We start from the raw sequence: 26277 nt of genomic DNA on the forward strand, positions 1-26277 counted from the left end.
GTGTGTGTGTGCGTGTGCGCGTGAGAGAGAGCGGGCACGTGTATCCTATCCGTACTTGCGTGCGTGTGTGAGTTAATGTATGTATGCATATGTCTGTACATCATATTAATCCCTGAGAGATGTGAGTTCCATTGGGACTGATGTGGGGCTCAGTGTCTCTCACTCAGGGACCCTATCAGGACCCCTGCAGGTGCTCACAAGGGGGAGGGAACAGCTACCATGGCCTGGGGCTACTGTCATCCTCCATGCCCACACAACCAGTCCACGCTGCTTAACCCCATGTAAAAGGAGTGTATATGAAACATCAGACACATTCTACATTTAGCAGAGGTAGAGTAGGGCAAGCCCTCACACACGTCTTAAACTTAAGCCTTCCAGATTAATGTCGCCCCACAAATAAAAAGGAGGGATTTAAAATCCATTTCTCACATAATTACAGTACTGTAAAGTCCTGACGGGGACCAACCAAGCTACATCTATTTGTCATCAGCGACGGGCAGAAAGCTTGCGTCTCCATATTTTATCTTGTTAATCGTTTTATGAATATTATGTAGTAGTTTTTTTATATAGTATAATTTGTTATACTTTGTCATACAGTGTTGGGCAAGTAGCTCAAATAGTTTTATAAAACGTTTAATTTAGTTTTTCACTTTGGGGGGAGGGGGACTTTTTATTTTTGGAAACGTTTCGCCTATGATATGCCCAAAATATGGACGGCAAGGTTGAAACTGGTTAAGAAGAAGTGATTAAAGGAGTTTGTGTGGACACTTTAATGAGAAACAGGTTAAAGAGCTAAACTGCTACGGAGTGGACACTTCTTCGGGTCAGCACTATCATGACTAGCCGCTAAATATAACCATAGAAACGGTGTCCTGTCTATCTGTGTGAGCATGCACCTCTCTAGGCCCTTACGTGTCTGGTACTGACAGAACCAGCGACGCCAAATCCAATAAGGCTCAACTCCCTCCTGACTGTGCTGAGGTTGGGGCCGGCGGGCCGCTGATAAAAAAATCCAATACAAAGTGGTTTCTGAAAACACTAAAAACACAAGCCATTCCTGACAGGCCGTTTCACCTGTTCTTCAATAAACACGATGGCAGACAGAATGGGCTCACCTACAATACAACTTGAGCGAAGCAATCCTTACATATCATCTCTGTTGGGTGGACTGGAAACCTCATATGTCCAAAACTATTACTTTTCAGGACTCAAATTAAAAAATATCAAAAGCAGCAGATCTACAAGCTCGAAACGCGTCGCTTCACGCCGCGTTTCAAGCTTGCGGATCTGCTACTTTTGATGCTTTTGTGTGACACTGTAGTATGATCAAGTAGGGCACTAATTTACGAAAAAACACAAAAGGTTAAAATATGGAGATATTTCTGCCCGACAGCAATGATATATAGCATACTGGATGGTAAATGGTGCATCTACAGTATATGGTGCCATTCTCTAGTGCTTTACAATGTGCATTACATTCCCCCCATTCACACACACACACACACTCACACACACACACCTGCAGCAGAGGAAACCACACAAGGAGCCAACTTGCTCATCGGGAGCAGTTATGGGTGATTTACAGTACTCAGTCGCGTGCCGGTGTCGTGCACGGTGCACCGGATATAGCCGATCTACAATCTCAATACACAATGAAAGCAAGCAAGACGCGCTGTGTGCTTGTACGCAGTGGTGGAAAAAGTACTCAAATGTTTTACTTTTGAGTAAAGTAAAGTATCAATACTGCACTGTAGAAGTACTCTGTTACAAGTAAAAGTCCGGAATTCTAAATTTACTTGAGTAAAAGTGCAGAAGTATTGGCATCAAAATGTACTTAAAGTACCAAACGTAAAAGTGTTTGAAAATAGCAGATCTACAAGCTCACAACGCGTCGCAAAGCGACGCGTTGTGAGCTTGTAGATCTGCTATTTTCAAATAGCCTATGTATAAAATAAAGTCTTTAATTGTTTTTTTAAGTGGTTTATGTAAAGTGGTTTATGTAAAGTGGTTAATGTATGTTTCGTAATATCATAATTTATATCTGAAAAGTAACTAGTAACTAAAGTTTTCAAATAATTGTAGTGGAGTAAAAGTACAATATTTGCCTCTGAGATGTAGTGGAGTAGAAGTAAAAGTATTTGAAATTGGAAATACTCAAGTAAAGTACAAATACCTCAAAATTGTACTTAAGTACAGTACTTAAGTAAATGTACTTAGTTACTTTACACCACTGCTTGTACGTAGATCGGCTATCTTTGGCGTGCATCTATCCAAATACTATGGCAGAGAAGTCCTGAGCTGCGTGCTCTATACTGTCAATTGATTAAGAGAAGGACAAACTCTGCTCTCACAAGGTGAATTTTCTTTGAATTGTTTAATTTACCGCAACAGCTGTCCTGACAAACGGACGCGTTTCGGCCCAAAAAATTGAGCGCGGACTGTTTCTATGGACACACTTTTGGAGTGCAACCAAGTATAAATCAGGCATTAGGGGTTCAGTGGCTTGCTCAAGGACACTTCCTTGGATCGAGCCGGGAACCATACCGATTCCACTTTGATTCGCCACTCTATCTCCCGAGACAGTCCTTCTCTATAGTAGTGGTTCTCAACCTGTGGGCCGGGACCCCCAGGAGGGTCCCCACATGATTTTTGGAGGGTCCCCAGATGACAGTGCACTATTTAATAAGAATCCTGGTTCAAATATTATTATTTTAGAGGGTCGCTACCTAAAAAGGTTGCAAACCACTGCTCTATAGTACTAAAACCATGAATAACATACTGTAGCATTACATGCTGCAGTGCTTCTATAGAGCCTGGCCCATTGGCAACGTGCTGCGTCAGTACAAATCATTAACGTCAGCTAGAGTGAGAAGCTATAGCAGTAATTACTGTCCACTACCATATAAGAGCACGTTGTACTGAGGACTGGTGGTCCATTCTGTCCAGAGAGAAAACACTCGGCTCTTGTGTGGAGGTTCTTGCACTGAGAGCCGCCTCTGGCCTCTCATTCAGCCCGGCCTGTTCAATTAGCCCATTGTCACGTTTCCATGACCGGCCACTTCAACCATCCCCAAACTAATTGGTTTTGTGCACACGTCAAAGTTAGTGCACATAGAAGCGGGAACAAACAAACACACACAAACACGCACGCTCGCACACGCACACAAGGTTGGGGGAGACACACTTTGTTACTATACTTTTGAGGATATCAATAGGTTAGGACGGCATTTTTTTTTATGCCATTTCTTTCCTAAATGTAAGGCTAACTGTAAAACGGTCCTCCTTATTTGGCCCTCACAAGTATAGTAATACAAATACACACACACACACACACACACACACACACACACACACACACACACACACACACACACACACATCACACTAGCCATAAGGAACGTGTGGGTCAGGACAGGTCTCGGCACACAAACGGAGCTGACAGGGACACGGGGACTGAGAATTGAACCCCCTCCCCCCCTGTGGTAATAAATGAATACTAGCCATCAGTGGGGAGAAAAGGGCCACAATTGAGTGTGCCTTACAGCAACAGATAATACTGCAATGTGCATTCTGCTCAACGCAAGATATGATTTCGCATTCCATGCACCAGAACAATGGCGGTGATGCAACAACGCAACGCTGACAAAAAGCCATGACTGTTGCATCAGTCCTGCACACACGTTTATGTCTAATGAAAGACGGAGATTTTTTTACGCCGTGTGGCCTAATTAACTCCCATAATCAGCGGGCATTGATGGCTCACGCAATCAGGGGGTTTGTGAGTCCCTGTGCGGCATTAATGAAGCAGTGGAGACCCCCCCCCCCCCCCCCCTATCCCCCGCAAATGATGAGGGGGGTGGCAGGGGGGTATAATAACAAGTACGGCGCCACACTCAGGAAGGAGGTGATGTGGAAATGGAGCTTCTTTTTGGGCCTCTGCTGTGTGGCTCCTCCCTCCCACTGGAGCTCAGGATGTGATTTCAGAGTGTTCACACCCTGGGCTGTGCGCCGATCGCTCTGTATCTATAGGAGAACGGCAGGAGGGAGGGTTTGGTTGAGAGGCCTTCCTCAGTGAGCCTGAGAAGGAACACAAACAATGTGGGACTGTGAGAGAGTCAGTAAAAATGTGTACACTCAATGTCTTTACGGCATGGCTCTGCAGGAGGCTATAGACGTCGTCTATACAGTAAGTAAGAGGGTCGGTCTGTGTGTGTCTGTGTGATTGTCCATGACATAATCTCGCAAACTGTTGGACTGAACAGCGTCAAACTTTGTATGTACACTGCCAGTAGGCAAACTTAGTATCTCTGTGCATTTTATTTTGACATACAGTACTGTAGGTTTCATATTTTCTGAAATAAATTACTTTAATTTCATAATGGAAAGCAGTGACAGTAGTATATCATAGATACTGTATGTATGTCATAGATGACTGAAGCCTCAGGCTGGCCTCATGAAGTCCTAGATCCACATTGGAGCCATGCCGTTCCTATGAGGTTCCCGATATCCACATGATTAGATTTTGAAGGTGTGGCTTTGCAGGAGGCAAGCCGTCTATAAGAGAAGGATCTGTGCGTGTGTGTGCGTGTGTGTGCGTGTGTGTGTGTGTGTGTGTGTGTGTGTGTGTGTGTGTGTGTGTGTGTGTGTGCGCGCGTGCATGTGCGTGTGTGTGTCCGTCCGGATGTAATCTAGCAAACTGCTGGATAGACCAGTGCCAGGTATCTTTAGCACACTGCCAGTAGGCCACAGTAGTACCTCCAGCTCCACTAATGTGACCACAAATGCTAAGAATGTTATGCAGATAGCATGGTGTTTAGACAGATGCTAGGTTGAAGGTTCATTGTTTACTTGGTATCCTGGTTTCTTTGAGGCACTACATTGTTATCTAGACTTCATGCTTACTTAGTCTGCCTATTCCGTACTCGCATTTGTAAGTCGCTCTGGATAAGCGTGCTAAATGATTCAATTGTAAATTGTAACAATTTATTTTTCTTTTCACATGTGTACATTTTGAAACATTAATTTTATAATGGAAGTCAATAGGGCTATTACTGAGCTAAATGGGGTATGAATAAAGGGCATCATAATAACTTAGCTAAACTCTGCAAAAGTCCTTCTTTTGTTAAATCAGGAAAGGAGCGTTTAATTTGGTACTGGCTTTAATTAGCTTGGTTTTATAATCCGCGGTTTCAAAGCTAACAGCAGTTATGCGAGTTATAGCGGTGTGTATGATGTTATTAGCATGAATGCTCTGTAAGGGTTTTGAAGTTTGCACATCAGACCGACACCTCTCACTCTACAGACTACACAGCAACACAATGGAAATTCCACTCGTCGGTTTCGGCAAAACACTATCCCATAATCCCCTCATTAGCTTTTACAATTGCGGGGAGGTATGCAAATAATTGGCATGGTTAACATATGAATTGAGGTCCTGTTGTTCAGGGAGACCCAAAGCTCAAAAACAAGCGCTCCCCCCTTTCATCTGCACTGTACAATGCCAGACAATAAAGATCCATCTTTCATTCATCTGCTCCACAATAAACATGTTATTTGTATCCATTCCCTTTCTCTCGTTTGATGAATGCCGCTGGCCACTGTCCAATCTAAACAGATTCTGCAACACAGCCATGCCATCAACTGTCAATTATTTGCAGATCTGCCTTTTGTTTGTCGACACACATACTAATAATTTATGGCGTCAGATTCGCCGATTTGTTTAACCACTTAAGCCGTGGTTTATATTTTGTTGTACAATGGTGTTACAGGGGAAATAGCCTGTTTGCAAGCTCACAACACGTCGCATCACCAGCTTGATAGGCTACTTTCGCCATATTCGAACATTTTGAAAACTTTTGAAACTTTTTGAAAATGTTTGCCTATAATGACATGTACAAAATATTACTCTCTGAACACATTCTCCTTCTTTCAGAGTAATTGGCAAAGCTTTTCGATGCTACACGCACGCACACACACACACACACACACACACACACACACACACACACACACACACACACACACACACACACACACACACACACACACACACACACACACACACGCAAACAAATCCACACACACACAGAGCTAAGAGCTAAGAGCCCCCTTCCCTCCCACGCAGCTTGTCCCATAGAAAAAGAGAAAAAGACATTAGCGTGGGATTCACTCTCTGTCCACGCACAAATTCTAATCACCCGGCCATGCTGGCGCTGCAGAGAGATGGGATCCTCTTTAGCATTCAGATTCAGAGCAACGCCGCCAGAGATGTTGGGGACGGAGGAAATCCCTGTCCATTCAACCTGAATGCCAAATGACCGTGGCTTGGCTTTCAATTTGCCATATAGGAGCTGTAATAGCTCAATATATGACATAATATATATATATATATATATATATACACACACACACCAGTATATACAGTATACATGGAGATAGGCTGCCTGCAAAATAACTTGGAAATGGTGCATTTATATAGTGCCTTGCCAAAGCGCATTACACTCACACATCGAGGGCGGTGTGTTCATCACGAGCAGTTAGGGATTAAGTATCTGGCTCAAGAACACAGAAACAACATGCAACCACGAGTAGCCGGGGATCGAACCGGGAACCTTTCCGATTCCAAGACAGCCCCTATACCCCCTGAGCCATTGCTGCAAATGGATTTGTACAATCCATTTGTCTGACACACCCAACTCGCACCGTATCACATTAGCAGAGAGTTAAGTCAGTGGAGGCACTTTAAAATGGCATTCATTAAAATGAGATCAGGGGGTTGGCGATGCCAGAATAACGAGACACTGAACCGGACCTTCATTTGATAAGCAGATCCCTGGAGTGGAGAATTACTGATTGAAACAGAAAGAGACTATATAGTACTAATTAGCCCCAGTTGTGTGAGTGTATTTGTGTGCATGCGGTATGTGTTTGTACTGTAAAATGTCTGCCTGTCTGTCTGTCTGTCTAAGTCTATCTATCAGAGTGTAAATGCCTACTGCACGTGTATCCTGTTTTTGTCTGGAATGGATGTGTGTGCGTGTGTGTCTCTGTATAGTAATGTATGTATGTGCGTGCGTGCGTGCGTGCGTGCGTGCGTGCGTGCGAAAGTAGGTGTCAAATAAGTCAGTGTTCACATGGAACTACTTAGAGTAGGATGGGAAACAATAAGGTTGGAGTTTGCGTATGACAGGACATATGAGTGCTACATGGGTGAGGCCATTCATATGCTGAACAGTGATTCATTTTCATGAGCAAACACAGTAGTGCCCTTAATGAATAGCTAAGAGCAATCCCTGGCTAGCTCTGGGGACCATACTCAAAGCATGTGAGTGTTAGACACAAAAAACAGCAGCTCACAAATCCAGTCATACTGAATGTGAATAGACTCTACAAAAAGACAGAAACAAAAACAGACACTGTGCCATAAAAACAGATCCATTTAGTTGAGTACCTGTATAAAAATGGTAAATAAACTACAAAAGATGATCATCGACATATATTATAATATACCTATACTACTGACCAAAGTCCCCCAGGAGTCTATACATGCCCCCTCCTTTTTCCCTCTGCACCAAATCTCTGTGCAGAAAATAGCACACAGATCTACGCTTGTAGATCTGCAATTTTTTTTGCCAAATGTTACCCCCAGAATATGGGTGCTCTGGTTTACTATGTGGTTAAATCCAAAGGAGCTCTGGAGAACACAGAGAATGCAGTTTTAGCAGAGCTGAGGCAGTGGAAACTGCAACCCGAAAAGGGCACTCCGTATCCATGGCAATCCAACCGGTGTTCTCCGATCGCCGTGCCGACAAAGATGTCAACCCTCCAATCAAACACAGACATATGAGAAAAAAGAAGGACAAAGAGGTGCAGGGCCCATTTGTCATCCCATAAGTAACCTTAGGGGGAAACTGTATGCTTGACATCTGCTCTGCCCTAAAAACGTCTGGGACTCTGCTGAGAACAACAAAGGAAAGGAGGGATGAATCTCAGTTTGCCATCATGTTCACACCGGATGGCTTACTCCGATGTGAAGGGTCTCTCAAGATGGGGCCAATATATGGAGTTTACTTTAAGCTTAGGGTTACGACAAAAACAGTCTGTGTGAGTCTGAGCCAAGACAAAAGAAAAGGAAAGGCATACCATCTCCAGTTTACTTCCTGTATCTGCGTGAAGCAGGTGGCCGCCTTTTTAGGAGACCGGAAGCAGGTTGGAGTCTATTATTACAGCTTCTGAACGATTCTTTAGCTCATATGGTCACTGAAGTAAATATTGGACCTGATCGTCACAAGCCACACAATCTTTTAGATTTTCATACTAAAATGGCTTTTTTCAGAGAGACAAATCGGGAGAAAATGTATTATCGACCTTTCTTTGTCCCAGCAACACATTCTCACGGGATCTAGCACCAGTAAACATTGAACGGCGTCCACTTCGGAGATCATTTGTAGGATTTGTGTACCATTTTGCCTCTAGTGGCTACAATTGGGATACTGTATCTTCATAAACTAACCATCTTTGGTCTGAGTGAGAGAGGCAGAGGCAGGAAGTGTTGGACTTGAACACAAAGAGACAAGGCAGAAGATGACCACCAGTATAGGCCTGCATTTGCAGCAGAGAAATTTCTGCAGGGTGATTTCACGCTGAATTGAAGCACCCTGAGGAAAATTTGATATCTCTATCGTGATCGCTAACTGTCTGGAATATGTTACCCTTGCCGATAAAGAGTACTAGCAGCCAACGTCTAATGTTACAACACAGTAGGTTGCATGTTATAATAATATAATTGTAAGTATTATTATTTTTAATTTTTTTGTCTTTGTAGTCTTTTACTGTTTTGCTTTTACAGTATGTACCTGTTTGTTTTTTGTTGTTTTGTTTTGTTCTGTTTATCTGAGACCAAGGAGGTCTTGAAACACTTTATTGTGTGTATACAGTACTTGTTCCTAAGAAGAAGCATGGCTTTATTTCATGTGTTTTCATTTAACCAAATCAACAGTGAATGTGACTAGGTCTTTCTGGTAAGGTCCTACTGTATTTAAATGACAAACAATGGGTGGGTGGAATTTGCATTGTGCTGATACGGTATACTGTAGGTGACAGATGGGTCAGTGAAAACCTGCCAGTGTTTTTTTTGCCTTTTATCCATTCAGTCGAGCAAAATCTGCAGACAACATCAGATAACAAAGCGTGAACGCAGACGAAGTCCTGGAACAATCTGCCACCGACGCACGTTCCTGGAACATGGAACAGGTCAAACATTTTCTAAAATGTTCAAAAACACAGTGAAAATAGCCAATCTCTAAGCTCACAACAACGCATTGTGTCACAACGTGTAGTGAGCCTGTATTTAGATCGTCTATTTTCACAATTTTTAAAATAGGGCATGAGTGGTTAATTCCTACTATGTTTTTGTAAAGTTTGGGGAGAATTTCTCTTTTGGGTCCCGAGCTGAAACAGTTTGGGAGGGAGGAATCCCTCCCTCCCTGGGTCTAGTGTTATTGAGTGCAGACCCACCACCACCTCTACCTTCACACAGCTTCATAGGCCTCTCCTGCTGTCCCCCTACTCCACCACCAGTACCCCCCCCCCCCCCCTCTCTCCCCAAGCCTGCTGCCTCTCCACACTCCACACTCCACCTGTGTTCTGTGAAAGGTCAGGGTGGAGGAGGTTCTCCGCCCCCCCCTCCCTGAACCCCCCCTCCCCCCAACCCCCCGCAACACTGGATCCCCAGTGCCGAGAAACTCAATCAAAGAGGGGCTTCAGAGGCCTGCGGACCTCTCAAAACCCTCCATTGTTTCCAGAAGGCTTCCCCACACCGAGGAGCAGCCTATATGTAACACTGTAAGAGGAGTTCCTCATTACTCCCCATCCCCGGGTCCACTTTGTCTTCTTTGTGTGCGACTGATAGAAGAATCCAGTTGCCCGGCTGGGCCAATAAAGGAGAAAAAGCAGTAAAAGGAGAAGAGGAAGAAAAGGATGGGGGGGGGGGGTAAGGGGAGAGGAGGGGGGTATTTTCAGGAGTTTTTGTGATGAGAAACCACATGTGTTGCATGCATGTATATGTGCGGCTTTCCTCTATGGTTCAGTAAGGGTTCAGTTTGTCCCTACACGTAAAATACACAATAGTGACACTTGTTCTGTCCCTGCAGCCTGGAAGACAGTTAGGGTTATTGCGTGGCATGTGTCCAGAAATTATAATTCATCCCACGCTTTGGAGGCTATTGACTGAGACACACACACAACACAACAGAATGTGTGTGAATGTCATAGCGCAAACCATTACCACATAAAGTAAGCACTATGCAGTTCCTCTCCCTCTTTCTGCTCTCTCTCTCTCCTTCTGCTCTCTCTCTCTCTATCTTTCTGCTCTCTCTCTCTCTCTCTCTCTGTCTCTCTCTCTCTCTCTCTCTCTCTCTCTCTCTCTCTCTCTCTCTCTCTCTCTCTCTCTCTCTCTCTCTCTCTCTCTCTCTCTCTGTCTCTCTCTCAGCCCCTCCTTAACTCCTATTCAGAGCCGGCAGGTGAATACAAATCATTTCCCCTTCATTGCTTTCTAAAAGGACCGACCGTCCAATTTCAGACAGAGAGGTCACAAACAATGGTCTTTTCAAAGTGTGAGAAAATCAAATCGTTTCATAAAGACGGAACCAGGAGTTAACCTTTCAAAATGCTAAGCAATCTGCCAAGCAGTGGAAACTCTTGGTGGACAGTAACGTTTTTTCAAATATGATTTTCAAAGAGGAACTGTCGCTTAAAGTTTAGTCTGACAGAAGTTCAAGGCATTTCCTGGATCATTTCATGTCATGATAAATTATGTGTTTTAGCATGGCAATTTGTGGGCTCCGTATTCACTCTATTTCAAAACTACTTGGGTGTTTTCCAACAATGCAGGCACCGCTTTCCCAATCTTTTTCATGTGGCCAAAATGTGAATATTAAATCTAATCTAATCCAAAGATTAAAGGTAAAGGTGATATTTTTTGGTTGAAACGAAAAGTTTTTTGTTTAAAGGTTAAAGCACTATATTCTGATAGTAATCATTGGTATAGAGTGTTTGCTCAGTAACAGGGGTCTCCCTGTCTCTCCAGCTCTTGTGCGTGTGCGTGTGCGTGTGCGTGTGCGTGTGCGTGTGTGTGTGGTTCAGATCAAGTGCTTTATTTCAGCCACGCCGAAATTACCTTTGATTACACTGGCCACTCTATTTCACGGGCCAGGGTTTCATATGCTAAACTCAACAAACATCTTGGGAGAAGGAAACAATTAATCAAGGACAGCCCTGAGCGAATCACCCCAACTGTATTTGAATTAAGGGGGCAACACTGTGTGCTCTGAATTCTCCATTTCTCTCACTCCCCACTTGATATAAATTGATCTAATTAAGTTCTGAGAGGCTGTGAAATGTCATTTTACTGGGACCATAATAACTGGGGAGGGAGATAGCATCTCCCCTAAGCGGATTGCACGTTCTAGTTAGCAAGCAACGATGATGACCTTGTTTCATTTGCGGCCCGACTTCGTGCAATTAAAGGGAGAATGTGGGAGATTCTAGAACACACCAGCAAAGTAAGTCCCTGGTGTTAAGTGGTTGGTGGTTGGCACACAACCACGGTTTATTAGGGAGAACATTTTGTCATGTTTCATCTCGGTCATGGGACTGGATGAATGAAATATTAACTAATGGGTATTAATGAAACGCTAATGAAAGGCTTTGTTTTCCACATGAAAGTTCCCTGTTTCCACAAATGACAAAAAGAGACTCCAAACTAAAAAAGTTCCACTTTTTGGGAGTTTTCTGCCCTTTGCACTGATCATTTCCATAGTTGTGTGTGTATGGGTACTTTGCCCTTGAGGGGGCGGGCACCCCCCCACCTAGTCAAACAGTGTTCCATCCTTACATCAACTGCTGCCTGGCCTCGTCAGAAATAATGGCCTCAACAAGTGCTGCTCCTGACTGCCTGCCCTCATTTGTCAAACTGTGATTCCGGTGGAGGCACGGCTCTCAGTTAACACTAACATTCTGCTCAGCTTCCCCGCTAAGAGCCTGTGTTCTGTGTCTATGTTTGGCTAGGTGAGATCGGGCCAGGCCTGGTCACTAATGCAGGGAAAGTGGCTGTGTGAGAGGGTTTGATAATAGCTGGGTGAGGCCACCGTGGAGTCGGCAGGGTTTTCTGGCTTCCTCCCAATCACAGTGTGGGTACAGAGAGGTCTGGGAGCTGCACTAATATAAGGGGGGGGCGAACGAACCACCCAAACCCAGTCAGACAGGGCATGTGCTGTATGCCTTCTTCTGGGCCACACAGGGCTCCATTCCACAATACCAGAGGGGTCATTTCACTGTCCTTGTGCTCTGCAGTGGGTTGGTTGCACATGACAGAAGGAACGACAAATCACTGCATGTCCAGTGGAAATCCCTTTTCTGTATTTAAGCCTGCGGATGAAGGATGACTGAGTGCATTTTAAAAGTCACCTGATACATGAACCACATTGCACTCAGAGAAGCTTTAACACACTTTGTGGGGTGGGGTGGGGTGGCTCGCCGAGTAAGAGCAATTAACACAGCAATAAGGCTATAGTCCTTCCTGCAGCTGACCTCGGTTTGAATCTCTGACCCAATGCCCTTTACTGCATCTCACCCTCCCTCCCCTGATCTAAAGATAGCGGAATGCAAAAAAAATATCATAAAAAAGAAACCTTAGAAAACCGACAGAACGACTGACATAACAATGAGCCAAGGATTCACACAGGCTCATTTGTTTAGCCTCTATCTCTCTGCAGGCAGAGAAGGAAATTCCTCATTAGACTTGGCTCAGAGGCAGGTACAGTAAGCAAGGGGTTACATCTATATGCAACACTTTGTATTCTGTGGCGACTCCCAGGGCAGCATGCTGTTTATATTGATGAGCAGATAGACTCGGCCTTGGACCACGACCCTGGGCTTAACAGGGGATATAAATCACTATGCTTTCTCAGAGCTCCGCTTCCACACGGATAGATCCTGCAAGCCATCGTCGATACACAAAGAATTACTCAGACAGCCACTTCGGATCCCATCCGCCTCATGAAAGAATAATGCATGGTAATAGTGAATCTCAGAAATGATAGGAAAATCGTTTGCATTGCAGAGTGTGGATATATGAATCATCTCTCTGACGGATACAGTATGTACTGTAGGTGACTTCAACCATTAAAAGCAGGAAAGCATCCATGTCATTTTAGATTTTAGCTACAGTATATATATATAGCAACATAAGTTTTTCAGAAAACTCTTAGGATTTAGAACAGCGGTTCTCAAAAATAGCAGATCTACAAGCTTACAGTTGACATAATTGTTTTTTGAAATCTTCTCTTCTGCCTGGCAAAACATTTTCAAATGGGGGTGTCAAAAAAGTTTGAGAACCACTGATTTAGAAGTAATTTGTAGAATCGGCCTCAGGTCTTAATGGGTTAAAGTCCGGCAGACACATTTGAAGGAAAGGATGGACAGAATCCTCGATACCGCAAATGTGGAAAAAACAAAACAACAACAAAGAAGCCACAGAAAGGAGAGGAGGACGAGACGATTATCTTCTAGAACGACATCTAGAGGAAGAGGTAGGAGAGGAACGAGAGAGCTGAGGTGAGGAAGTGGAGAGAGAGAGATGGACGGAGATGGAGTCAGATCAAGACGGACGTCTCTCCTCAGACTCCCCATGCCATCTGTTCAGCAGTTGGTGCAGCAATGAAGATGGCACAGAGTCACAACAACCTTGGAGGATGGGTGATTGAGAACCCGGGGATCCTCGGTATAACAGGAAACCAAATCACTCCGTTTCCTTTGCTGCGGTTGCTATTTTTGTCCCTGTGTTTTTCCTACTTCTATTTCTTCTCTGGCACGTTCTCTCTCTGTATGTGACCACATCTCTGCCAGGTTGTCTTTTTACGCACACGCACACGCACACAGACACACACACACACACACACACACACACACACACACACACACACACACACACACACACACACACACACACAGATTCTTCAACAGTACATGCACCCATCTGAGCGTCGACACGGAGAGCCGTCAGAGAGTCGTCAAAGCTCGTATCAAAAGAGAGACCCCGAAGAGGGGCTTCATGCAGCCATGTGGAACGCTGCATTGCGGGGAGCAGCGTAGAGGTCTGGCAGGGGTCCGTGACACCTCCTCTTCCAATAAAACACAACTGATCTCAGACCTGCTGCTGCTGCTGCTGCAGAAGAGAGCATTACAGCCCCAGAGGTCTGGCAGGGGGCCGTGAAGCATCCTTCCTCTTCCAATAGCCCATTCAAACCGGGAACGCATCTGTGATTCTGTGTAACCACTTTAACCATTACTTTATACTTTGGCTATTCAAAAATAGCAGATATACAAGCTCATAGCGCGGCACCAATTGCTCAACTCAAATCTTTGCTTTTGGGGGGTCCCTGGAACAACATATTTTGAGATGGGGGTCCGCGGGCAAATACATATCATTTTGGGGGACCTTGACATGAAAAAGTTTGAGAACCACTGATTATAGCAACATAGCATAGGTTTTTTCAAAACACTTTTAGGATTTAGAAGACATTTGTAGAATCCCCAGAAGCAAAGATTTGAGTTACAAATGTTCGTTTTAAATATATTCAAAGATTTGCAAAAATATTCATGATTTTTTATTTATTTTTATGCAGATCTACAAGCTCATAGCACGGCACTCAGTGCCGCACTATGAGTTTGTATATCCGCTATTTTTGAATAGCCAAAGTATAAGATAATAGTTAAAGTGGTTAACATCTAAAATGACAGATGCTTTTCCCGGTCATATTGGGATAAAACACAGCTGATCTCAGACCTGCTGCTGAGAGAGATCATTGGTTTCTCACCTGGCATGAGCAACCCGCTGCTTTGGTACAGTCAGGTGATGATCTACTTGTGCTGAAGGGATCAGCCATACTGCTAGCTGAACACACACACACACACACACACACACACACACACACACACACACACACACACACACACACACACACTGTGCACACTATACAGTATGTGCATCCACTGATTCAACTGCATCGATTTGGAATGTTAGAAGAATCAATCAAATTGAATGGATATGGCTCTTCCTCCGATCACAGTTGTGAATTCATTAGAAATAATCCTGTATTGGAATGGATTAGTAGTATCAAAATGATCTAATCAAAGAAAATGTAATCGAATTGTGGTGAAATGAGAGATGTCATGATGATGCCTTGAATCGTTTCCTAAAGAATCGTAATCAAATTGAATCATGAGGCTGCATGCACACAAGCACACGTGTGCGCACACACACGCGCGCGCACACACGCACGCATGCGCACACACACGCACACGCTGATACCTCAGGAAGAGTACAGCCAAATATCACGTGATCACAACAAAATCAAGATGTTTTACAGTACTTACTGTGTAAAGGATTTATAAAAATCTATTTTTCTCTGCTTTATGTTGCTTTGCTTTTCTCCGATTCTACGGGACTCTACTATGTCTTTCAAACCGATCGGTGGGTGGTTCGTTGTGAAGAATAATACTCCATGATTTTTCAAAGGTTAGCGAAAACGCTCGGAATCGCTGGCAAGGGCAGCTATAGACGATGTTTAACTCTGGCGGTTAATGAGTTAAGTGGTTTCTTTCTGTAAAATACAAGACTGGATAATGTCACACTATCAGTTCTCAGGGAATAACAAGAAAATGGCCATGCACAAATAATGTCATAGCAACAAGGCGGCCCTGGTCGTCCAGGCCCAACCCCCTCTCTCTAGCGTCCACTCCCCAAATCCCCCCAAATCGGCATCAAAACACACAAACACAAACAACCATAGCCTCGCTCTCTGACAGCCACGTGAGAGAGGCCGCTGAAAGAGAGCCCACTGGAGGTAAACAGAAACCTCTGCGGCCTTCTATTGAGGGGGCCGGGTTCTGAATGCGCCCACTCACAATGGTCGCTTCACGCCTCAGTGTGCTTCAAACCGCCGATTCAGTCTGCAGAGCTACTATAACTATGGCACTCTCTCCGTCTCTCTCTCTGTCACTCTCTCTCTCTCTCTTTTTTTCTCTCCCTCTTTCTCTCTCTAATATGTCTCCCTCTTTATTTCTGTCCGGGTGGCCGTAGAAAAGTGTGGACTCAGCCTCTCTCTAGCCTGGAGCACAGGCAGCATTAACCAACGTCATTCACAACAACTACCAGGGTGCAACGAACAGAGAGAGAGAGAGAGAGAGAGAGAGACAGACAGACAGACAGATAGACAGACAGACAGACAGAGAGACAGGGGGAGGGAGGAAGAGAAGGGAGAGATAGAGAGAGGGAAAGAGACAGAGAGAGAGAGAGAGAGAGAGAGAGATGGACCGATAGATATAGACAAAGCCTTGCAGTGAGTTAGACAGAGTTACATAAACGAATAGAGCTAAGATAAAGCGAAGTCTTAGGGGGGTGGCAGGGCAGTACGGCAGTGTTTCTGGTTGGAACCAGTGGGCTGTGGTCCTGGCTACAGTATGTTTGTGTCTAATGAAACCCTCGCAGGGTTCCGCTTGGGCCTCCGCATGAGGCTGAGGTGGGATCCTTCCTTCACACGCCACTGAGCAGTGGGCACACATCACCTCACGTCACCTTCACTCACACAGCATCAGATCCACTCCCCGCTGAATCATATGGCAACATCTCCAACACTGGGGCGGGGGGGGCGGGGGCAGCGAGAAGTCAAAAGGTTACTGAGGGTGACTTTCAACAGCCCTGTGTGGGCTGAAAGTCAATGCTTTGGGCCCTAATGTATCGTTATGTGAGAGCTGTTTTAAGCTCCTTATCATCCAAGTGCCATTAGGGAACGATTCTGCCGCTGTGTATTCCATTATGACACATTTATGCTGCGGTACGAGAGAGCCACACTGGGGTAGTTTAAGCTTTAAGTGCCATTTTGTGTGACGCGCATCGACGTCCTCCTCGCCTGTGTTCACCATAGAGTTGGGTTATAGCATGGGCGCGGATGTGTTACCTTGACAACCATAAGCTTCCCCTCCATAGGCATCGAACAAACAGCTTGGAGATCGGTGAGACGCTGTAGCAAGGAGGTGCCTCGCTGGAGCCTGCTGCTCCCCATCCCCTGCCAACACCATAGCTTTTTGCCAAAAATGGACGGCTATTTAAAGGGGACACTTCGCCCAGTGGGCAAGGATCAGTCAAGCAAGTAAGGAACCTTTGCCCTGTGGAATGGGACCGCCTGTTAGAAATGAACTGGCAGGAAACGCAACCAGGATATGCCAGGATGCCCCATTCATTTATGGACTACTGGGCAGCATTTTGAGTTTGTTAATATTAATGTGTTCCATTCTGGCCGATATCGTAGATGGAGACATTCTGAGCGCATGCATTCGCCAGGCAAGCACAGCGGATGGTTTGTTCCTCTGGGATGGAAATGCCTTTGAGAGGGAAGAAAACATTCTGGGAGACGGAAACTCACACTGTTTTGGAAAAAAGAGATGATGTTGGGTGTAAATGTGGAGGGAACAGCGCGAGGGGCCAGGAAGTAATAAATGGATTCAGGCTGCGTTGAAAAGGAAAAGGTTCCCCGACTCACCGGAGAAAAGCGAAATCCCCTATCTCCTCCTCGCTTGGTAGTTCTTCTTCTGCTTGCCTTTGTTGGTTTTCCCCAATCTGAATAAGAAAAAAATAATGACATACAGTAGAAGCACATTAGTATTCATACTTGTAGATTTAGCCATTTTGCCTGCCATGGCAGAATACAGAATGAACGGAATGCGCTTGAAACACTAACTGCACAGTAAAGTCATCAGTGTTAATTAAAGAAAAGGGAGTTTGGCGTTGAAGCTGAGAGGATAAGCTAATCCAAACTGACATCTGGGACACAACACAACAGCCCATGATAAAGACCTTGGGCAAGAGGACGTGTTTTCTCTTCTATTCTCCTCTCATGCCCTCCCCTGTCCTGTCTAGTTCCCCTTCTTGTCTCCTCTCCTCTCGTCTCGTCCGATCTCCTCTCCTCTCCTGCCCACCCCTGTTCAGTCCTCTCCTCTCCTCTCATGCCCTGCCCTGTTCTGTCAATTACAATTACAATTCTCATGTCCTGTCCTCACCTGTCCTCCTGTCCTGTCTTGCCCCCCCCCCGTCCCCCGTCCTCTCCTCTCATACCCTCCCCTCCCCTTTCCTCTTCTGTCCTCTCCTCTCCTCTCATGTCCTCACCTGTCCTCCTGGCCTGGCCTGTCCCGCCCTCCCCTTTCATCTCCTCTCCTCTCCTCCCCTGTCCTCCAGTCCTCTCCTGTCCTGTACTCTCCTCTCATGCCCTCCCATCTCCTGTCCTCTCATGCCCCATCCTGTCCCCCCTCTCCTCTCCTTCCCCTGTCCTGTCCTCCTGTCCGCTCCATGCCTCCTCTCTCTCCTCTCCTCTGTATGCCTGGTTTCTTTTCTTGACTGCGTGGCTGCCAGGCAAAACGTGTTGCATGAATGAATGGTGGTTTGTGACTCCAGGGCTCTAATCCAGAGAACTGTGTCACAGTGAACGGTAACAGAGCCGCTGCAAATCAATGGCCAAAATGACTGAAGAAGCCAATTCAATTTACATCCTGCGAAGGCGTATCGACTTCAGTGGGCTGCTCTAAATAACCCATTAAGACCGGGGGAAAGCATCACGTGTCATTTTAGATTTATTTGGCTATTTGAGTGCCGCGCTACGAGCTTGTAGAGCTGCTATTTTTGGAAAAAAAATCTTTGAATATACATATATTTTTAAAGCGAACATTTGTAACTCAAATCTTTGCTTCTGGGGGGGTCCCTGTAACTAAATATTTTGAGATGGTGGTGGCCAAATACATATCATTTTGGGGGTCCTTGACATGAAAAGGTTTGAGCACCACTGATATAGCAACATACGTTTTTCAGAAACCAGTTTTAGAAGGATTTAGAAGACATTAGATGCGTTACCGGATTGAATGGGATAAGAGAGGGCCCCGTAGAGATATGCCATATAGTTTACGCATAGTTTACATATGCACACTGTTTTCCACAACGCTACACAGATATAATTGGAAACATTCATTTTGTTTCAAACAATCACAGACAGCTGTGGATTTTTAGACCTTTTCAAAACTCAATTTAGCAGGGGTTGCATATAAGCTTGTCAAACATTTACAATTGTATTATGCTTCTGCCGCTGTAAAGCAGTGTTTCTCAACCTTTTTTTAATTTCAAGGACCCTCAGTTTGATACGCATTAGACCACAGACCCCCATTTGATATAATTTCTATATCTCTGGGACCAACATCAACAATGTAAAATCCTCAAGTGTTCATTTAAATCTTAGAGTGTATAAATGGAACCAAATGCACCCTTTACAGGTACATTGGTTCAATTTGTACACTCTCAGAGTTACAGACCCAGTAAGGGACCATTTGGTTCTAACTATCAATCACTTAGCTGGGGACCACCTGTATCCTGACTGAGTTCTCCATCCTGATTGGATAAAAGTGGTGTCCCGACCTGAAAATGCATTTCTGTTTAATAAAGACCTGGAGAGACATGGAGACTCCTGTTACTGAACATTGAACAAACACTCTATAGCAACGAGTACTATCACAATTTAGAGCTATTTAACACGTATTTTAACCAAAGAAAATCACTTACCCTACCTTTAAGATATCACCTTATTTAGCTCTAGCAATAGGACCTTTCCTACCTATTGATAAATAATTTTGTCTGCGGGTGGGCAGACAGACAGATCTATCCATAAAACAGCATCTGAGGCTACAAGCTGAGATCTGCAGTATGAATAAAACACAACAAAATGACCTTTCCATATCCTCGGTCACTGTACTGTCCAGGGGCTCAATCCCATCAAACAGGCTCCCTCTGTGACACCCAGCCAGCAAGCCAAGTGGTCAGGCAGGCCACCTCTAGCCCCCCCCCAAGACATCAGAGAGCAGACCTGCACTTGGTCCAGCCCTGCTGCCATGGTGATAAGAGGGGCTGGGGAGCTGCTGAGATTGAAAATAGCCTGAAACCAACCGCCGAGAGTGGGCAGGGAGGAGTGTGGACTACAAAACACCGCACAGCCAGAGAGAGATTCACAAATAGCCTACCCATCTAATACTGTCAAGTCATATCATCGTTGTAAATGATGAATGTAATATTGAATCCTTTAAAAATGTTATTCATGTGAAAAGAAAAATTGGCAGTGGCATGGCATCTTCACTCAGTTTCCGTCGCATTGTTGACAGAGTGAGCTACATTTCAACATCAATATCAACAGCAAAAAAAAGAGCAGATTCAATCCACAATTCCAGGTATCATTTGAGTCAAGCAAACTCTGCGAACATGTTGAGTTGCATTAGGAAAAAAATCTATGTATACAGCATTGGAGACTGCATTAGGATTAAGCTGTCAAATCAGTTCCTACTTCCTACTCAACAAAATCTGGAGTGTTAAATGGACCGGTAAAGGTCAGGGAACCTGATAGCCCAAGCGGTTAGGATGCATACCACACAGGTTCTTTTAATTCCCTTGAGTCCCTGGTTTGAAAAGGGACTGGACCATTTGCTGCATGTGTCACTCCCCTACTCGCTCTCTCTGTGATTCCTGTCTCTTTAAAAAAAAATCCCCCAAAAAATAACGTAACTGTCCATTTTTACATTATCAGAGTTCAAATAACCTTCTGGACTTTTACTGATACATACCATGCTATCCCAAAACGGTGTGAGAGGAATACATATAAGCCAGGAGTTAACATATCCGCAAGGCAGACTCAATAAGTCAAGTGAGACGTCCATGGCTTCAGTGAACACAGTGTGAGACCATGCAGTCAAGGTAGAGTATCCTCTGATGAGAACCTGTTGGTTTTTCTGCACTGAGGTGTGTTATTCTGCTGGCTGTGTGTGTGCGTGTGCGTGTGCGTGTGTGTGTGTGTGTGTGTGTGTGTGTGTGTGTGTGTGTGTGTGTGTGTGTGTGTGTGTGCGGGTGTGTGTGTGTTTGTGTGTGTGCGTGTGCGTGTGCATGTGCATGTGTGAGACATATAACTCTAAAGCGAGAAGAAGACAGCTCTGGACTAGAGCACCAATACAGCAGTCTGTGTCTGTGAGTTTAACATTGTGAGGGTGATTTATACTTGGTTGAGCGCTGGTGTTGTACACCTGAATTAGCAGATCTACAAGCTCAAGTGTCGCGCTGTGATGCATTGTGAGCGTGTAGGTATAGGGCTGTCACGATTATGAAATTTAAGTTGACGATTAATTGTCACACAAATAATTGCGATTAACGATTTTATTGTGTTTTTGTCGTTGAACACTTGAACATGATGAATACAAAAATGTATTTCTGTTTGGCTTTGAATGAAGTTGCACAGGGAAGATACTGTATGACAAATAACCTAAATATACAAAGAAATTACTGACATATTTAATAACTTTATGCTTAAAAAAAACATTAATAGTGGAAATTGCTTGTAGATCTGCTATTCCATTATTTTCGAAAACATATGGTCAAACGATTATGACGATTATGCAAAAATAATTGCGATTATCACAAATCATTGCGATTAGGTGATTATGTAATAATTGTGACAGGCTTGCGTGTAGGTCTGCTATTTTAGGCTGCAAGACACCGGCGCGCAGCCAGGTATAAATCAGGCACTACTAAACTCCTGGGTAATGAGAGGCAGAACATCGCTGCAGACGTAACGCTCCAAAATGAATCGATATCGCCCAAAGCGGGGAGAAATGGGAGTGTGAACGACGATGCATTTACACTAGGAGGTACGTGACACCAAAAGACAGAGAGCTGTGCTTTAAAACCATCACGAGGATAATAAGTTGAGATTCAGCAGGATATCTGTGACATGTTAATGCGATACGGCGATGAGAAAAATGCAAGCTATCGAAAAATATTTGAATAGTGGAGGATGATTTTCCAACCAGTTAATGGTCTCTCATAAAGTCTCCGGAGGATATTTATTTTGTGAGCAATACTTTTCCCAAGCAACACACACACACTAGAAAACTGGCTGCACTTTCTGTAACACAGCGAACTACAGTGAGACGCTCGATAACCACAAGAGAGAGAGCATACATCACCTTTATCTCTGCATCTGTCAGCAAAGAGCAAACTCCCTGGTATCTTGGTGTGTGACAACAAAGTTATGTCCTCATATTCCCAGCGGCTGTGTATTCCACGATGTCACATCTAGTGTGACTGAGTGACACTGAGAGAGGGTCTGTTTCGCTCTCGCAGCCAAGCCCCCAAACACACATGCACACCCCTGCAAAACCCCTCCCTCCCTGCCTCCCTGTAACAGCCCCCCCCCACCTCCCCCCTTCTCTCACAGTGGGATTAAAACAACCTTTTGTCTCTCTACAATAGGGGTTAAACATTTCCTGGTATCAGATGAACGCTAACAGAGTCCACAATGTTACTGGGTGGTTCGGACCAATTTCTACAGAAGCTCTCAATCCTCTGTGTGTGTGTGTGTGTGTGTGTGTGTGTGTGTGTGTGTGTGTGTGTGTGTGTGTGTGTGTGTGTGTGTGTGTGTGTGTGTGTGCGTATGGTTCCAAGATAGATTCTCAGTAGAAGTCAGACGAAGCAACTGTCAAACAGAAAATCGAGGGGGGGTGACAGAGTGTGGCACCCTGCTAGAATTATTGAGCAAATGCTTGGAAAGGGTGAAGTTTTAAAATGCCGTGCCGAATCAAATGGCACTTGGATTATACGTTTGCTCAAGTGAATCCCAAGTGAAGCTTTCAAGTTGTTCTGGTAGAGGGCGGGGAAGGTAGAGCGGGACCGGCTAAAATTAAGCAAATGAAAGGAAAAAGCCTGAGGGCAAGAACCTAGTGCACTTCCTTCCTCCCACTCAGTGTGAAGCCAAGAGAGAAAGTGTTCACCTCCACTCCACAGATGTCCCCTGCAATCCAATCCCTCTGACTTTTAGTGAAGGGAGGTTTATTTATTGCAGACTCCTCGTCGGTATTATCGCCGCCCGTTAGAGAGAATAGATTTGGAAACAGGGCCTTTTGATGTCCCTTAGCTATGGTTGCGGCTGGCAACAATGGTGGGAGCGATCCTATTCAAAGAGTCACTATTCTCTGTCCCTGGACCTGAATAATGTCCCTCTTGCCACAAAAGCACAGAAAATGTAACATAATCTCCCTCAAAGCACATTGTCCATCACATACAACAACAATGTTGGCCAGCTCTCCAATACTTTGTTTTTCTTTCCACAGATTTTTTTTTTGTTCTAGATTGTTATCAATGGTTTAGTGTTCCTCTAGTTTGGGAATAGGCCACTTAATACTTCCACAAAGGCATATGACTTATTTTGTATATATCAGTGACACAGACACATGGCCAATGGCTTCATTGCACATGCCATTTTGCTCGCGTATAATTTCTCCCCACCAATTCCCATGATGAAATGAAACCGTCCAGCCTGTCCAGGTTCTCAAAGAGAGAGAGAGAACCCAGACCTGGAATGTGCTGGAATGCCGCCTTTTAACACGACACTGACTGAATAGCATGGGAATGGCTTCGATCTGCGCATATATGCGCACACATAATTCAACACATTAAAGCTTTCTCAGCATCAAACGTCGCCGCATGGGTGCCCATTAGTTTAAAAAATGTATCATAAATAAAAGCATTCATGGTGGCAGACATCTTTCAGAAAGATGATGGATAGTGGCGAGGTATATGGATTATGCGATGAAATGAATGAAAGGGCCTATATTTCATTGAGTGAGGGGCGTGATTGACCAAGTCTAATGGGCATTATTTCTGCACACTGACTCTGTTGAGGAGAGACACTGGGCGATCCCCGACGGCCCATTGGTTCCTCAGACTCACACTGGGATAGGACGGGAACCCTCCCTGTGCTTTGTCACGCCACCAATAGAAGGACAATATTTCAATGGCAACTGCATATTTCAATGGCAACTTTTAACAGAACAAAGTTCACGCTACCACTCTGGGCTAAGCCCTCCTAACTAGAAAGGCACGCTGGGCTGCTGGGTGCTTGGGCACACATACTTGTGCGTGCGTGTGTGTGTGTGTGTGTGTGTGTGTGTGTGTGTGTGTGTGTGTGTGTGTGTGCGCGTGCGTGTGCGTGTGCGTGTGCGCGTGCGTGTGTGTGTGTGTGTGTGTGTGCGCGTGCGCGCGTGTGTGTGTGTGTGTGTGTGTGTGTGTGTGTGTGTCTGTGTGTGTTTTTGAGGGTTTTTTATGTGTGCGCATGTGTGTCGGTGTTTGATTGTGTGAAAGTGCACGTGCATCTGAGTGCCAGTGTGTGTGACTGTGTACCCTCAGTGTGTGCCTCTCTCCTTCTCTCAGTATGTAAGAAAAAGACTCCTTTGGCGTTGCCCATTCACGTTATTTGAATGGAAGTGAAATATGATTGGCTTGGCTGGAGCATAAGGGGCTGGGTTCCCAAGGCCATCGAGACCGGGTGGGGGACACTTGTGAGATACTTCACTCGTTGTCAATTCAAGAATGAAAGGACAAGTATGGAATGATTTAGGGCCCTCAAATAGTTTACTCATTACGGACAAATGGCTGATTCCTAACCCCAATTTTCTACGCTTGTTTGTTTGATTTGTCCAAACATTTGTAATTATTGTTCCGTCGCAACATGTTCTCCCACCCCAGCGATTTGTGTCATATCAATAAACTGTTTAATTGGGTCTCTCTACCAAGCGATGAAAGCCAACAATACGAAAATAAACAGAGCAACGCTATCCTCGGGCAGTTTGATTATCACACAATTACTCCTGTTCTGTGCTAATATACATTTGTGTCTGGTTAACTCTGGCTGAACCCTTTCTGCACAATAACATTGAGGGTGATTACTCACTGAGCTCTGTGATGCTGTCACATCATTCACTGACCGGGCTGTCAGAAGCTTAATTTATACTCAATTCTAGATTGACGGTGACGCTTGCCTAAAGCAAGGGTTCCCAAACTTTTCAGTGCCGCAACCCCCCAAAAGAATCATATTTGAACAGGGGACCCCCCACCCTGACAAGCACTTGGACTTGTAGGCATTACATTCACTTTGACTCGGTTCCACCGATAAATATTGTGAAAATAGCCAAACTACAAGCTCACAACGCCTCGCACTGCGAGTCGTTATGAGCTTGAAGATCGTCTATTTTCACAATGTTTGCCCCTTTCTAAAGCAATATTTGACAATGGCCAATTTGGTATTAAAAAGTTCTTAAAAGTCCTTAAATTGTAACTTCAGAAACGTATACAGTATACACTTATACTTAGGGATGTCCGATATTATCGGCCGATATTAGCATAAAAATTGATATCGGGAAAATATCGGTATCGTTTTTTGTTTTTTTTTTGCTTTATAAATAAGTTACAGGAGTTCTTACTGTATATGGTGTGTGTGATATGAAATTTGAGCTTACCCTAATCACAATAATCCCCGCATATATCGGTATCGGTTGATATCGGTATCGGTAATTAAGAGTTGGACAATATCGGTATATCGGTTATCGGTAAAAAAGCCAATATCGGACAACCCTACTTATACTGTATGTTGGTTTGTTTACTGTTGAGTGAGAAAACAATGTTGAGTGAGAAAACAATGTTGAGTGAGAAAACAATGTTGAGTGAGAAAACAATGTTGAGTGAGAAAACAATGTTGCGAATTGGCATTAGCATTAAGCTAATCATCTGGGGACCCCCCAAAATAATTTGCGGACCCCCCACTTTGTGACCCACTGGCCTAAAGAACTGATACATAGCATGGTATGTATCAGCTACAAGATTGTGGGAGGATAAATTAAAATTCCATTCAGATGTGTTACTTACCTGCAGTAATAGAAGGTTATTTAGCATTAGTAGATAAACAAGAATGTCAAATTTGAATACGCTGGGTATTTAGAGTATTTGGGGCGTACTGATGACACGGCCATCTGATTCACCTTGGGGACAATGGAGGAAAACAAAAAAAGGTCGGCTTCTTAGGGGAATTTACATGAATTACAGAAAAAGGTCCGTAGAGACGGCCGCGACCTCTGCTCAGCTTTTTGAAACTAAACAAGACCCCGATCCCGCCCCCGAACACACACACACACACACACACACACACACACACACACACACACACACACACACACACACACACACACACACACACACACACACACACACACACACACACACACACACACACACACACACACACACACACACACACAGTAACTGGGTGTGCAAAAAGTGCATGGCAAGCACAGTTACAAATACACATACTG

The 26277-nt window shown here is 44.5% G+C and overlaps 1 protein-coding gene across 1 annotated transcript in view; it reads right to left on the reverse strand.

Annotated features, from left to right (window-relative positions):
• The window catches only part of LOC311048019 (neuronal cell adhesion molecule-like), a 98952-nt gene that overhangs the window by 40164 nt on the left and 32511 nt on the right, over window positions 1-26277 (reverse strand). Inside the window, exon 2 of the mRNA XM_084061006.1 lies at window positions 17601-17677. The gene's annotated coding sequence lies outside the window, so the exon portion shown is untranslated. The remainder of the gene's footprint in view (window positions 1-17600; window positions 17678-26277) is intronic.

This window comes from Gymnoscopelus microlampas (genome assembly GCF_963454915.1).
Source record: "Gymnoscopelus microlampas genome assembly, chromosome: 6".
In the NCBI taxonomy this organism is placed as follows: domain Eukaryota; kingdom Metazoa; phylum Chordata; class Actinopteri; order Myctophiformes; family Myctophidae; genus Gymnoscopelus; species Gymnoscopelus microlampas.